The sequence below is a fragment of the Aotus nancymaae genome, unplaced genomic scaffold (assembly GCF_030222135.1).
Source record: "Aotus nancymaae isolate 86718 unplaced genomic scaffold, 86718_ANA_hifiasm-v0.15.2.pri h1tg000003l, whole genome shotgun sequence".
Classification (NCBI taxonomy): Eukaryota; Metazoa; Chordata; class Mammalia; order Primates; family Aotidae; genus Aotus; species Aotus nancymaae.
Window position 1 is genome coordinate 76,520,483 of NW_026988414.1, and position 13,053 is coordinate 76,533,535.

The 13,053-nt window shown below is 49.1% G+C and overlaps 1 long non-coding RNA gene across 1 annotated transcript; it reads left to right on the forward strand.

Annotated features, from left to right (window-relative positions):
• Positions 1 to 2,363: 2,363 nt before the first annotated feature.
• On the forward strand, positions 2,364 to 6,858 carry LOC105720930 (uncharacterized). Its single transcript, XR_001108240.3, has 2 exons — positions 2,364 to 2,621; positions 6,531 to 6,858. It is a non-coding gene; the product is annotated as an uncharacterized LOC105720930 (long non-coding RNA).
• Positions 6,859 to 13,053: the final 6,195 nt, after the last annotated feature.

The window sequence follows — 13,053 nt, forward strand, 5'->3', positions numbered from 1 at the left end:
TAGGACTTTGGGAGCTTCATTCTTTGTGAGGTTCTCTTTCAGGCAGAACCCAGACAGACCTTGCCCCCACTCCCAGAAAGTAGAGCAAAGCCCCATCACAGGTGGGAGAAGAGCCGCCATCCTGGCTGCTTGGCAACAGCTGGGGGCAGCCTTGATCAGCCCTCTCTGAGGACTCAGGAGGGCCCCTGGCAAGAAGAGTCATCCCATCCCCAGGAACTGTCAGCATCTCTAACTGACATCCTTCAGGGCCTCACCCCTTAGTAAAGAATATTCACACTGCAGGGCTGTGGAGGCCGAAGAGGATGACACGAAGGGAGAGAGGGTTGGGGAGAGCTCTCCATCTTTTGAGATGGAATCTCACTCTGTCGCCAGGCTGGAGTGCAGTGCAATGGCGCGATCTCGGCTCATTGCAACCTCCGACTCCCTGGTTCAAGGGATTCTCCTGCCTCAGCCTCCTAAGTAGCTGGGATTACAGGCACATGCCACCACGCCCAGCTAATTTTTTTTGTATTTTTAGTGGAGATGGGGTTTTGCCATGTTGGCCAGGTTGGTCTCGAACTCCTGACCTCCGGTGATCCACCTGCCTCAGCCTCCCAAAGTGCTGAGATTACAGGCGTGAGCCATCGTGCCTGGCCGAGTTGCTACTTTTGAGGGTTGGGCCCAGGTAGAGAGGACAACGCCCCACTGCCTCCTCCCACTCCAGCTTTCCGCATTTATCTCCTTTGGGAAGCCTTTCTAGATACCCCCGCATTCCCCAACTTCCTCATATATCCATGGAGACTCCCGCACCCCCTGCTACTCTCAGCTAAACTGCCACTTCTGCCCAAGTGGGGGCCTCAGGAACCTGACTTTTCTGCTGGCCTCATGGTCTGACCACACTCAGGTAGATGACCATGCATCCATCCCTCCAACACGAATTAACGAGCACTGATGATTTGCAGGGAATGCCTTGGGGGCATAGGGATGAATAACACAGGTGTACTTATAAGGAGTTACTAGGAACTTCAGCTAGGAAGTGAGCCTTAGACATCAGCAGCGAGTGAAACAATACTGTTTTGTAAATCAGGTTTTACTGTGCCCAGGCTCTGTGCTAAAGCATCTTATGCTCATTCTCTGTCCTCATGCAACCTTATCAAACCGCTATTATCATTTGTTATAGATCAGGACACTAAGACACACAGATCTTAACTTGCCTAAGGTGGCCACAGGGACAATAAATGACAGAGCCAGGCTTTGTACCCAAGCAACACCTGTCAGAGCCACCAGCCATGTGTGGGACAGAGGAGACGAGGCCTCTCTCACCTACAGGATCAGGAACGGTTTTCTGGTGAAGGTGACTTAGTGGCGCCTAAATCAAAGGCACTGAGTTTTGGGCCATGAGAATTCTAGGAGCAAAGGTAGGAACGTGCAAGGCACGTGGAGTGACTGAGGAGGACGGGGCCAGGCCAGGAGAGGAGGGTGTAGGCCCGGACTGAGGGGAGGGAAATGCGGTTTCATAGGCTTGAGGCCTTGCTGCCAGGCCAAGGTTTGGAGCTTGTAATAGGCAGAATTATGGCCCCAAAGATGTCCATGTTTGCCGGGGTGCAGTGGCTCATGCCTGTAATCCCAGCACTTTGGGAGGCTGATGCGGGCACATCACTTGAGGTCAGGCATTTGAGACCAGCCTGACCAACAAGCTGAAACCCTATCTCTACTAAAACTACAAAGAAAATTAGCTGGGCATGGCAGAGCACGCCTGTAATCTCAGCTACTCAGGAGGCTGAGGCAGGAGATTCGCTTGAATTCAGGAGGCAGAGATTGCAGTGAGCCTACACCACGCCACTGCACTCCAACCTGGGCGACAGATTGAGACTCCATCTCAAAATAAATAAATAAAGATGGAGAAGGGGGCCATGAGCCAAGGAATGCAGGTGGCTTCCAGAAGCTGACAAAGCATGGGAACAGATTCTCCCCTGGAGCCTCCAGGAGGAATACGGCCCTGGGAACACCTTGATTCTTAGCTCAATGAGACTTGCTTTGGATTTCTGACCGGTGTGATAAGTGTGCGATGTTTCAAACCATTTGTTAGAGCAGTTACAGGAAATTAATACAGCGCTCTTACCCAAGCACCACGTGGGCACTGGGGCTTCAAGCAACATTGTCCCATTGGCATTTTAGAAAGCTGGATTCAAATATTTACCAAGCTTTCTACATGCCAGGACCGTGCTAGGCCATGGGGAGATAATGCCAAAGAGAGGTGCAGCCCCTGCCTTGGGTGGGGCTGTAACACATCACTGGAGGCCACTCCAGCTGCCACACGGGATTAGAGGCCAGTGCAGGATGAGCAGATTATCACTAACTGGCAGCCTGAACAGAAGCAGTTCCTAACCGGCAGCTGCAGAGCTCTTGTTTAATTGAAAAGAGACTTATCTGGAGCGCTCAGAGGAGAGCACTTTTCAATAGATGTGCCGGAGCCGGCCCAGTAGCCACTCGGCTACAGCAAATTTGTGCCGTGGCTGCCCACTGCCCTTTCCCAGCAGGGCAGCCTGAGGGTCTCATGGGAATGAGGGGTGGGGGCCACCTGGGGTTTCTCAACGCACCAAGCAGGAGTCTCCACTGAAGGGGAAGCGTGCTGAGAGAAGGTAAGAGGGGCACTGAGGTGACACCCCCAGTCCATACTCCAGTTCCTCCCAGGGAGTTTGTCCAAGAGAAGTGTGAACATACATGTGCTGAAATACACACCCCAGAATGTTTGTGGCAGAACCATAATAGTCTCAGACTAGAAGCGACCCTAATGTCCACCAAGAGGAGAATGGATGGCTGAAGTGTGGCATGAAGGCCAGGCACAGTAGCTCACGCTGTAATCCCGGCACTTCAGGGGCCTGCGGCGTCTGGATCACTTGAGGTCAGGAGATCGAGACCAGCCTGGCCAATATGGTGAAACCCCATGGTGGCGCGAGCCTGTAGTCCCAGCTACTCCGGAGGCTGAGGCAGGAGAATTGCTTGAACCCAGGAGGTGGAGGTTGCAGTGAGCTGAGATCGCACCACTGCACTGCACTCCAGCCTGGCGACAGAGCGAGACCCCCGTCTCGAAAAAATAAAACTGTGGCATGTTCCCACAACGGAACACTGAACAGCAATGAGAATGAATGGGCCATCATGAAACCCAGCATCACTGATAATTCTCACCAACTTGATATCGAGCAGATGAAGCCAGATACAAAAGACCCGGCTCCGTTTACTTAATGTTTACAAAGAGGCAAAATGAATCGGCATGCTGGAAGTCAGGATAGGGTTCCCCTGGGGTGGCGGAGGGCATAGTAATTGGCAGATGGCACAGGGGTGTGTGGAGTGCAGGGCAAGGGTTAAACAGGAGTGTTTGCTTTGTAATAATGTGTTGTGCTATGCACTTATGGAGTGTGTATTTTCTTTGTGTACATTATGATACGTTTGTTTTTAAATTATTAATGAATGTACTACAGTGTTGGGGGATATTTTGGTGGCTACGTGATGTAGGGACATTGGCTTAGAGTTAGAAGGCCCGGGTTCCAGCCCTAGCATGCCTGCACTGTGACGCTGCACACCCTGGGCTAGCTGTGGCCCTTTTTGGGGTCTCAGTTTTCTCTATCTTTAAATTGGGAACGTGTCTATGTGGATTATATGACTTTTGCAGAAGTTCAGCAGAATGCTGGAACTGTAGCTAACCTGACTCCTTATTTTAAAGAGAGAGAGCCCAAGATTTTGTTGGAACTGGAGACATTTTCCTGCTTCCTTGTTAGAGCCGTCACGCCATGATTTGGCTCCATTACTAACGGCCCAATTATTTGACCTTGGCCTCAGAGACGTGTGTGGTGGACCAGAAAGAACACGGTGGGTTTTGGGATCACTGAGTCCAGGTTAGAATTCTGGCAGGGTCCCCACTTCAGTTGTGCGTGAACCTGGGCAGGTTACCGCACCTCCTCCACTCTTCACTCTGTCACTGGCAAAGTGAGGGCGACTGTGCCCACCCTACTTGGAGGATGGGACGAGGAAGTGAAAGTGCCCTCAGCTCTTGGAAGGGGGAAGCCCTGGGAAAGCAGACCCCACCTTTCCAGGTCACAGGGACCTTATTCTGAGAGCCTCACCTCACTGAGGGGGCTTCAGGCCTGCCCCTGCCCACGAGGCCCAGGGAGTGGGGGTTGGGGAGGGATCACAGCATGAGGGGGCTGCTCTGTGGCCCTCTGGGGAGGGGCCTGGGCTAATGCCCTGGGGGCCTGTCATCCCTCCCACGTGGTCTCCCGGTGCCTTGTGTGAACAGCAGGTGCCAGGAAAGCCTTGCTGAGCTGAGTGGAGGTCCAGCCTTTCCCGCTGTGCTCAGCTCAGTATGAGACCACATGGGAAATGGGTAAGGATCCCTGCTGGCCTTGAAGTGGAGTCACTCAGAGAGGACCCCAGGCACCATGGTCCACTGCTTTTGCAAATCCAACGGGCTCTCTGGATTTTCTGGCCTTTCCTATGGAGGCTAGTGTTTCTCCATCTCTGATTTGTTCTCAGAGAATCCAAATCTGCTTATTTTAAATGGTTTTCTTTTCTAATTATATAAGACACATATGTTCCTGCAAAAATATTGAAATGCATAGAAAAGCAAAATAAGAAAATAAGGCCGGATGTGGTGGCTTACGCTTGTAATCCCAGCACTTTGGGAGGCTGAGGCAGGTGGATCACCAGAGGTCAGGAGTTCGAGACCAGCCTGGCCAATGTTGAAACTCTACCTCTACTAAAAATACAAAAATTAGCCAGGTATGGTGGTGCATGTCTATAATCCCAGCCACTTGGGAGGCTGAGGCAGGAGAATTGCTTGAACCCGGGAGGCAGAGATTGCAGTGAGCCAAGACTATGCCACTGCACTCTAGCCTGGGAGACAGAGCGAGACTCCATCCCAAAAAAAGAAAAGAAAGAAAGAAAGACTCATCCAATTGCCAAGTGGCTCATGCTTGAAATCTCAATACTTTGGGAGGCCGAGGTAAGATAGGATGCGTTCAGGAGTTTGAGACCAGCCTGGTCAACATGGCAAGACCCTGTTTCTAAAAAAAAAAAAATTAAATTAGCTAGGTATGGTGAAGCAAGACTGTAGTCCCAGCTACTAAGGAGGCTGAGGTGAGAGGATCACTTGAGTCTGGGAGGTTGAGGCTGCAGTGAGCCAAGACTGCACCACTGCGCTGCAGCCTCGGTGACAGAGCAAGACCTGTTTCAAAAGAAAAGAGAAAGAAAAGAAGACTCACTCTATCACTTCATCACCTAGAGGCTGCTATTGTTAACATTTTTGTGTATATCCTTCAGATTTATATCCGTGATCATGAGGTATATTTGATCAGCCAGGGTGTTTGGTTGCAGGCAACAGAAATTGGCTCTGGCTAGCTACATTAGTTAAGGCACAATTGGCTGCTGTACTAGGAAAATCCGCAAATTACAGTCGCTTTATACAACACAAATGTATGTCCTGCTCACGTAAAGGGCAGTCCCACCCATTCAATGCCTGGATTCCTAGATGACAAGCCAACATGCTGCCAGCAGGCAGGGGAAGAGAGCATCCAGAGGAGTCTGCAGGCCCGAAGGGGTGTCCACATGGTTCTTCCTCTTTCCATTGGCCAGAATTGAGTCGCAGAGCCATACCCAACGGAAAGGCTGTTGGAGGACTCACAGCATTGATAGGAGGCTGGGGCACCAGGCTTGAGACGAAGCAGTCTCCAGGGAGCTCCAGGGAGCCAGGAAGCAATACACATGGCAGCCATCTCGTCTGCCAGGCAGGGTGGTTGCCATTGCCATGTGTATTGCCACCCCAGCCCCACCACAGCTGCCAAGAATCGCCTCCAATTCCTCTTGGTGTCACTCTCTCGGGTTCCAGTGTCCTAGAAGAGCACATCTATTTTGTTAGGAAACTCCAGATCATGCCCTCACCCCTGGCTACACCAGGGCCAGGAGAGGCTGGATCAGGCTTCTGACCTCATCATGGGAGGCAGGCATTTCCTTCGGCTGGGCTCACCTCTCTCCCTCCCCAAGAGAGATAATGTCCTTTTTCTTCTGTTTTTATTGCAGTAGAATTGACAAAAAATGGTATATATTTAAGGTGCACAATGTGATAATTTCACATATGTGGGTACATTGTAGAGTGATTACCACAATCAAGCTAATGAATACATCCATCCACTCACGTAGCTACTTTTTTTGCGTGTAGTGAGAACACTTAAGATCTCCTCTTAGCAATTCCAAGCATGCAATACGCTGTCCTTAACTGTAGTCACCATTCTATTCATTAGATCCCCAAAACCTATTCCTCTTCCAGCTGAAACTTTGTAGCCTTTGACCAACATCTCCCCTCTCCCGCCCCCACTCCGCCTCCCTGGCAACCACCATTCTACTTTCTGCTATAAGTTTGATTTTTTAAGATTCCACATATAAGTGAGTTAAAGCAGTGTTTGTCAATATGACAAAGAGACAATTTTCCAAGGGCCTGTTGAGAAAGACGATCGGTGCCGGACAGTCAAAACTAACAATGTTTTCTATTATCTCAGTATGCTGTGTTATTGGGCCTGGGATCCTGCCCATTCTGCCAGTGCCCCCACCCACCCATGCAGCTGCTGAGAGGCCACAGCCGTCCTGAGTTTCTTCAGCCGCAGAGAGAAGAGCATCTGGGAAATGGAAATGCCCAGAAGCCTCATGGAAAGGAGCCATGTGGAGTCCAAGGTGGCTCAAAGCTATAATGTCCCACCAAGGTTTCCATGTTAAGCCCCCAAATACACCAAGACAACTTCCCCAGCCCTCTCCATCACCAACACAACCCGTGGCCAACAAAAAGCAGTGAGAGAAATAGGAAGAGAAAGCCTACAAATGCAAATTTCAGTTTTGAGGTGTTTTGTCTTTTTTTTGCGGGGGGTGATTCTTGCTATGTTGCCCAGGCTGGTCTCGAAGTCCTGGCCTCAAGCAATCCTCCTGCCTTGGTCCCACAATGTACTGAGATTATAGGTGTGAGCCACTATGCCTGGCCCAAGGTGTTTTGTCTTTAGGGAACCTCATTCCATGATTACCCCGGTCCCTGATACACTCCAATCACTGTTTGAAACAATAAGTGCACAAAAAGATACACAACATTGTTGGTTCTTAGGAAAATGCAAATTTAAAAACATGAGCTGTGACTGTACATTCACCAGAAATGGCCAGAGTTAAAGAAAGATGACCTGGTCCAGTGGCTCATGCCTGTAATCCCAGCATTTTGGGAGGCTGAGGCAGGAGGATCCCACAAGCCCAGGAGTTCAAGACCAGCCTGGGCAACATAGCGAGACCCCATCTCTAAAAATCAAAAACAAAAAATGGCCAGGTGCGATGGCTCATGCCTATAATTCCAGCACTTTGGGAGGATGAGGCAGGCAGGTCACTGGAGGTCAGGAGTTCGAGACCAGCCTGGCCAACATGATGAAACACTGTCTCTACTAAAAATACAAAAATTAGCTGGGCTTGATGGCTTGTGTCTGTAATCCCAGCTCCTCAGGAGGCTGAGGCATGAGAATTGCTTGAACCGGGGCAGAAGTTGCAGTGTGCTGAGATCACGCCATTGCACTCCAGCCTGGGCGAAAGAACAGACTCAGTCTCAAAAAAAAAAAAAAAATTTAGTCATGGTGGCATGCACCTGTGGTCCCAGTTAATTGAGAGACTGAGGCAGGAGAATCACACTAACCCAGGAGTTCGAGATCAGCCTGGGCACCATAGCAAGACCCCATCTCTTAAAAAAAAGAAAATCTGGGCATGGTGGCATGGACCTGTGTTCCCAGGTACTTGAGAGGCTGAGGTGGGAGGATCACTTAAGCCTGGGAAGTGGAGGCTGCAGTGAGCCATGATGGTGCCACTGCATCCTAGCCTGAGTGACAGAGTGAGACTCTGTCTCAATAAATGAATGAATGAATGAATGAATGAATGATACTCTGTTGTGCTGCCAAATACTCAGAGCAATTGGAAGTCATCTACATTGCTGGTAGGAGTACACAATGGAATAACCCTTTTGAAAACCTGCTTAGCAGTTGTGAAATAAGAAGAAATATACATATTGGCTTCTGCCATCAGTTCCTGGCACAGAGCTACTAAAAGTCTTGTAATTTCCTGGGGAAAATAGGAGTGCTAGGAGGATCTTTTGTTCTAATATTTAGTCTTTGACCCAGATTCCTAACACAGAGCTCCTACATCCCTGAGAATGTCCTGGGGGATAGGACCGTCTTTTGTTCTAATGAAGTGACTCTTCCTGGGCTCTTGAATAGCCTCAAGATGAGAGCTGGTTGCCAGGGCAACCAACCAGGCGGTTAAAGGACTGGAACTCGGCCAGTGTGGTGGCCCATGCCTGTAATCCCAGCACTTTGGGAGGCTGAAGTGGGAGGACTGCTTGAGCACAGGAGTTCAAGACCAGCCTGGGAAACAGTGAGTGAGAGCTTGTCTCTACTAAAAATAAAAAATTGACTGGGCATGGCTGCATACACCTGCAGTCCTAGCTACTCAGGAGGCTGAGGTAGGAGGATCACTTGAGCCCAGAAGTTTGAGGTTGCAGTAAACTATGATTGGGCCACTGCACTCAAGTCTGGGCAAAAGAAAGAGCAAGAGTCTGTCTCAAAAAAAAAGGAACACCCAGCCCTGCCTCTCCGACCACCCTGGAAGGGAGAAGAGCTGAAGATTGGGTTAATCGCAGAGGCCAATGATGCAATCCATCATGCTTATGTAATGTGTAATGAAGCCTCCATCACAGCTCAGATGGCCAGGGTTCGGAAGAGCTTCCAGAGAGCTGAACGTGTGGAGGTTCCTGGCGGGTGGTGCACCCAGGGAGGGCATGGAAGCTCCGTGCCCTCCCCACGTGCCCGGCCCTGTGCATCTCTTCCACCTGGCTGTTCATCTGCATTCTTCGTAACGTAACTAAAGTGCGTCTGGAGTTCTGTGAGCTGCTCTAGCAAATTAACTGAACCCAAGGAGGGGGTTGTGGAAACCTCCGTTCATAGCTGGCCAGCAGCACAGGTTACGATTGGCATCTACAGAGGTAGGGCATTGAAAGTCTTGTGACACTGACCTGTGGGGTCTGAGGCTATCTCCAGGTGGGCAGCGTCAGAATCGAGCTAAGTGAGAAGACACCCAGCTGATGTCCGCCGCAGAACAGCTTGCTTGGTTGTCAGTGAGGCGAGATCTCACACAGCAGTAACACAGACACCTATTCTGTGACCCGGTATATCCACTTTCAGGTGTGGGAGTGGATGAGAAATGAAAGCACACCTTCGCACAAAGATTCATGCAAGCAGCTTTATACATGGCGGTCTGAAAGAGTAAACAACCCAAATGTCCATCATCAGGATAACGAATAAACACATTGCAACATATCCACACAACGGAATGCTTCTCAGCGGGACGAATGGGCTAATGAGACATGCAGGGCCGCGGACAAACCTCAAAAATGTGTAACGAACAAACGGAGCCAGACTAAAAACAGCTCCTACCATGCGGTTCCATTTCTACGGAGCTCATGAATAGACAAGTACGGTCTGTGGTGACAGAACTCAAAAGAATCAGGAGACTTTCTAGGGTGACAGAAGTGCCCATATCTTGATCCAGGTGGTCACACAGGCCTACACCTGTGGCAGCCCACTAGGCATTGTGCATTTTACTGTATGTGATGTATGTATGAAATTTTATGAAAATTTAAAAATTAATATGGGTGACCCCCTTTCAGGTTACAATGGACCCTTTCAGTGAGTGCTTTTCTGTCCCAGATCTGGCTCCTCAGATCTGCCCTCTGGTTCCTGGGTGTGTAGGAGGACTTACTGCTTCTTCCTGGATGCTGGACCACCCAAGGTGGGGACACCTGTCACCCAGTCCCAGCTGACCTTGATGGCCTGCTCTGTGAGGCTTGCAGCAGGTGAACATGGGGCATTCTCTGTCTCCACTGTACGGGGACCCATGGTTCCCTCATTGATTCAGCTGTTCCTCAGTCCTCGCTGGCAAAGAATAGTATCATGTATTGTCTTAATTTGCATTTCTTAGATTAGCAGTGAGAGTATGAGGTTAAACTTCTAAAATATGGTTACTAGCCGTCTTTATTGATTTATTCAGAGCCTGACATTTTATTTTCACCTTTTTTTTTTGAGAAAAGGTCTCTGTTGCTCAGGCTGCAGTGCAGTGGTGCATTCAGGGCTCACTGCAGCCTCAACCTCCCCAGCTCAAGCAATCCTCCCACCTCGGCCTCCCAAGTAGCTGGGACTACAGGTGCACACTACCACATCTGGCTAAATTTTTCTATTTTTGTAGAGACAGGGTGTCACTATGCTGCTCGGGCTGGTCTCAAACTCCTGGACTCAAGCAATCCTCTTGTCTTGACCTCCCAAAGTGCTGGGACTATAGGTGAGAGCCACCATGCCTGGTCAGAGCCTGACTGACATTTTCTAGGGCCTCATTCCACATAATGGTTAACAGTGAAAAAGAAATGAAAGATATGTTTCTGCCAAGCAAGCATTTCTAAAGGATATATATTATTTTTTTGCAACAAGATTCTGTTCTTCTTTCTTCTGTGCCTTTCCCAGGAGGGAGTATCTTTTTTGAGGGGTAATTTTTTTTGTAACAACAATCGGTAAAATTGGATTGAATCCCTCAAATTTGACAGCATAAAGCACTCCAAAGCTTTCCTCACGATCCCGTGCATTCTCCGGGGCGGAGGGTTCCGTGGCCCCCTCTGCACATGCTCACCTCCTCCTCCCACGTTCGCTCTACCCTGCACACACACAAGCACCAAATACTTGTGAGACAGGCTGGGGTGGTGAGGAGACGGGCCTAGCAGGCTCACCTGATTCATGCCTGTCCTCGTCCTGCAGCCTCATCTCTCCTCCCTCTGCCTCCTTCTGTTTTGTTTGTTTGTTTGTTTTTTGAGACGAAGTCTTGCTCTATGGCCCAGGAGGGAGTGCAATGGCTCAATCTCGGCTCACTGCAACCTCCGCCTCCCAGGTTCAAGCGATTTTCCTGCCTCAGCCTCCCAAGTAGCTGGGACTACAGGCGTGCGCCACCACACCTGGCTAATTTTTGTATTTTTAGTAGAGACAGGGTTTCACCATGTTGGCCAGGCTGGTCTCAAACTCCTGACCTCAGGTGATCTGCATGTCTCGGCCTCCCAAAGTGCTGGGATTGCAAGGCTCCCTCTCCCTCCTTGCTTCTCATTTTTCTCCTTCCTGAGAGCCTAACAAATTCCTTTCCCATGTCAGGCTGGGCAGTTTCACCACTACTTTTAAGGCCCTGGCCTTAGAATCTCAAATACCTCATCAATGTATTTTTTCCAAATATAGTTCCCATTCTAAGAACAATTGAATGCCAGCTACTTAGATGCACATTTAAAAATGTTACTTCGGCCAGGTGCGGTGGCTCATGTCTGTAATCCCAGCACTTTGGGAGGCCAAGGCAGATGGATCACGAGATCAGGAGATCAAGACCATCCTAGCTAACACAGTGAAACCCCATCTCTATTAAAAATACAAAAATTAGCCAGGCATGGTGGTGCACGCCTGCAGTCCCAGCTACGCGGGAGGCTGAGACAGGAGAATCACTTGAACCCAGGAGGTGGAGCTGAGATCATGCCTCTGCACTCCAGCCTGGGTGACAGAGCAAGACTCCGTCTCAAAAAAAAAAAAAAAAAAGAAAGAAAGAAATGTTACTGCACCATCATCCTAGTAGAACTGAAGTGTTTTTCTGCTTCTGAACAGATTTCAGGCTGCTTCCCTCAACCTTCCAGGCTGGGGAAGAGCATTGTGCCAGTCTGACAGTGTACACAGCGCTCTGAGGACTTGGAGCCAAGGACGGTGAACTGAGTTCAGACCCTGGAGAATCTTCAATGCCAGGGGAAGAATTTGGATTTGATTATTCTATTCAGGGATCCATCAAAGCTTCCCGAGCAGGTCTATGACTTCCAGAATGGAAGGAGGGTGACTGGAGGGGGCTAGGCAGAGGATGAGGAGGGCTGGTCTTAAAGCCAAGACAGGTCTGGGAGACTCCGAGGAACATCCACAAACTTTAATAATGGGGAAAGAGTGACTGAGGAGAGATGAGATGTCTCTAGGCTGGAGCCTGAGTATCTAGAGCTGAAGTCGACTTTCCTTCCTGATCTGGAATAGTCTGTAATTTTCTAGCCACCATACTTAACATAGGCCATTACTGCTGAGATAGGACTGGCCGAGGCTGGGGAAGACCGGAAATGATCATTAAGTGTAGCTTGTACTGGACACACACAAGGCACCCTCAAACGGTGGCGCTGTCGAGGTGAGTGTCTCAGCCCACTTCCCCTGAAGGTTTTTCAGCCTCCCACCCTATTTGGCTTCTTGTATTTCCAAATAGAATCCTAGCCAGATGCATGTATGGAGCTCTTTGTATCAAATAACAAGTGGCCAGTATTTACTGAATGCTGTGCCAAGCACTGTCCAAGAGGTTTTCATCCTATAATTTATATACATACATGTGTGGGTGTGGTACACACACACACACACACACACACAACCTTTTATATTCCTCACAACCTCATGAGGTAGGTACTTTTTTACAGATAAGAAACTGAGGCAGAGAAATTAAGTAACCTGCCCAAGGTCACACAGCCAAGAATTGATGGAGCCAGTATCACAACCGAAGTGCCGATGGGTTTATTTTCTGGAAAAAAGCAAACTAGGAGACAGCAGAACAGGCCTGTGGCCCCAGCTTGACTGCTGACCGATACAAGCTTGACCAGGCTTTTAAATATATGCTCTCTCATGATGACATTTTTGGGAGCAATAGATCGCTCACGTCTCAGTGTAGATGGTGGTTTCCTGGGTAGTACGTATATCAAATCTCATCAAGCAGTGTACTTTAAATAGGTTCAGTTCATTGTGTGTCAGCTGCTTTATAAACTTCTTTTTAAATCATAGCAATTATATGATGGAATTAAAATATTTGTAACATTTCTACAATAACTCTCAATTATCTTACGAGACTCCATGATGACGTTCAAGCATGATACATAAAATCCATGTTCATTTTTGAATCTAAGAAGGATTGCTTTGA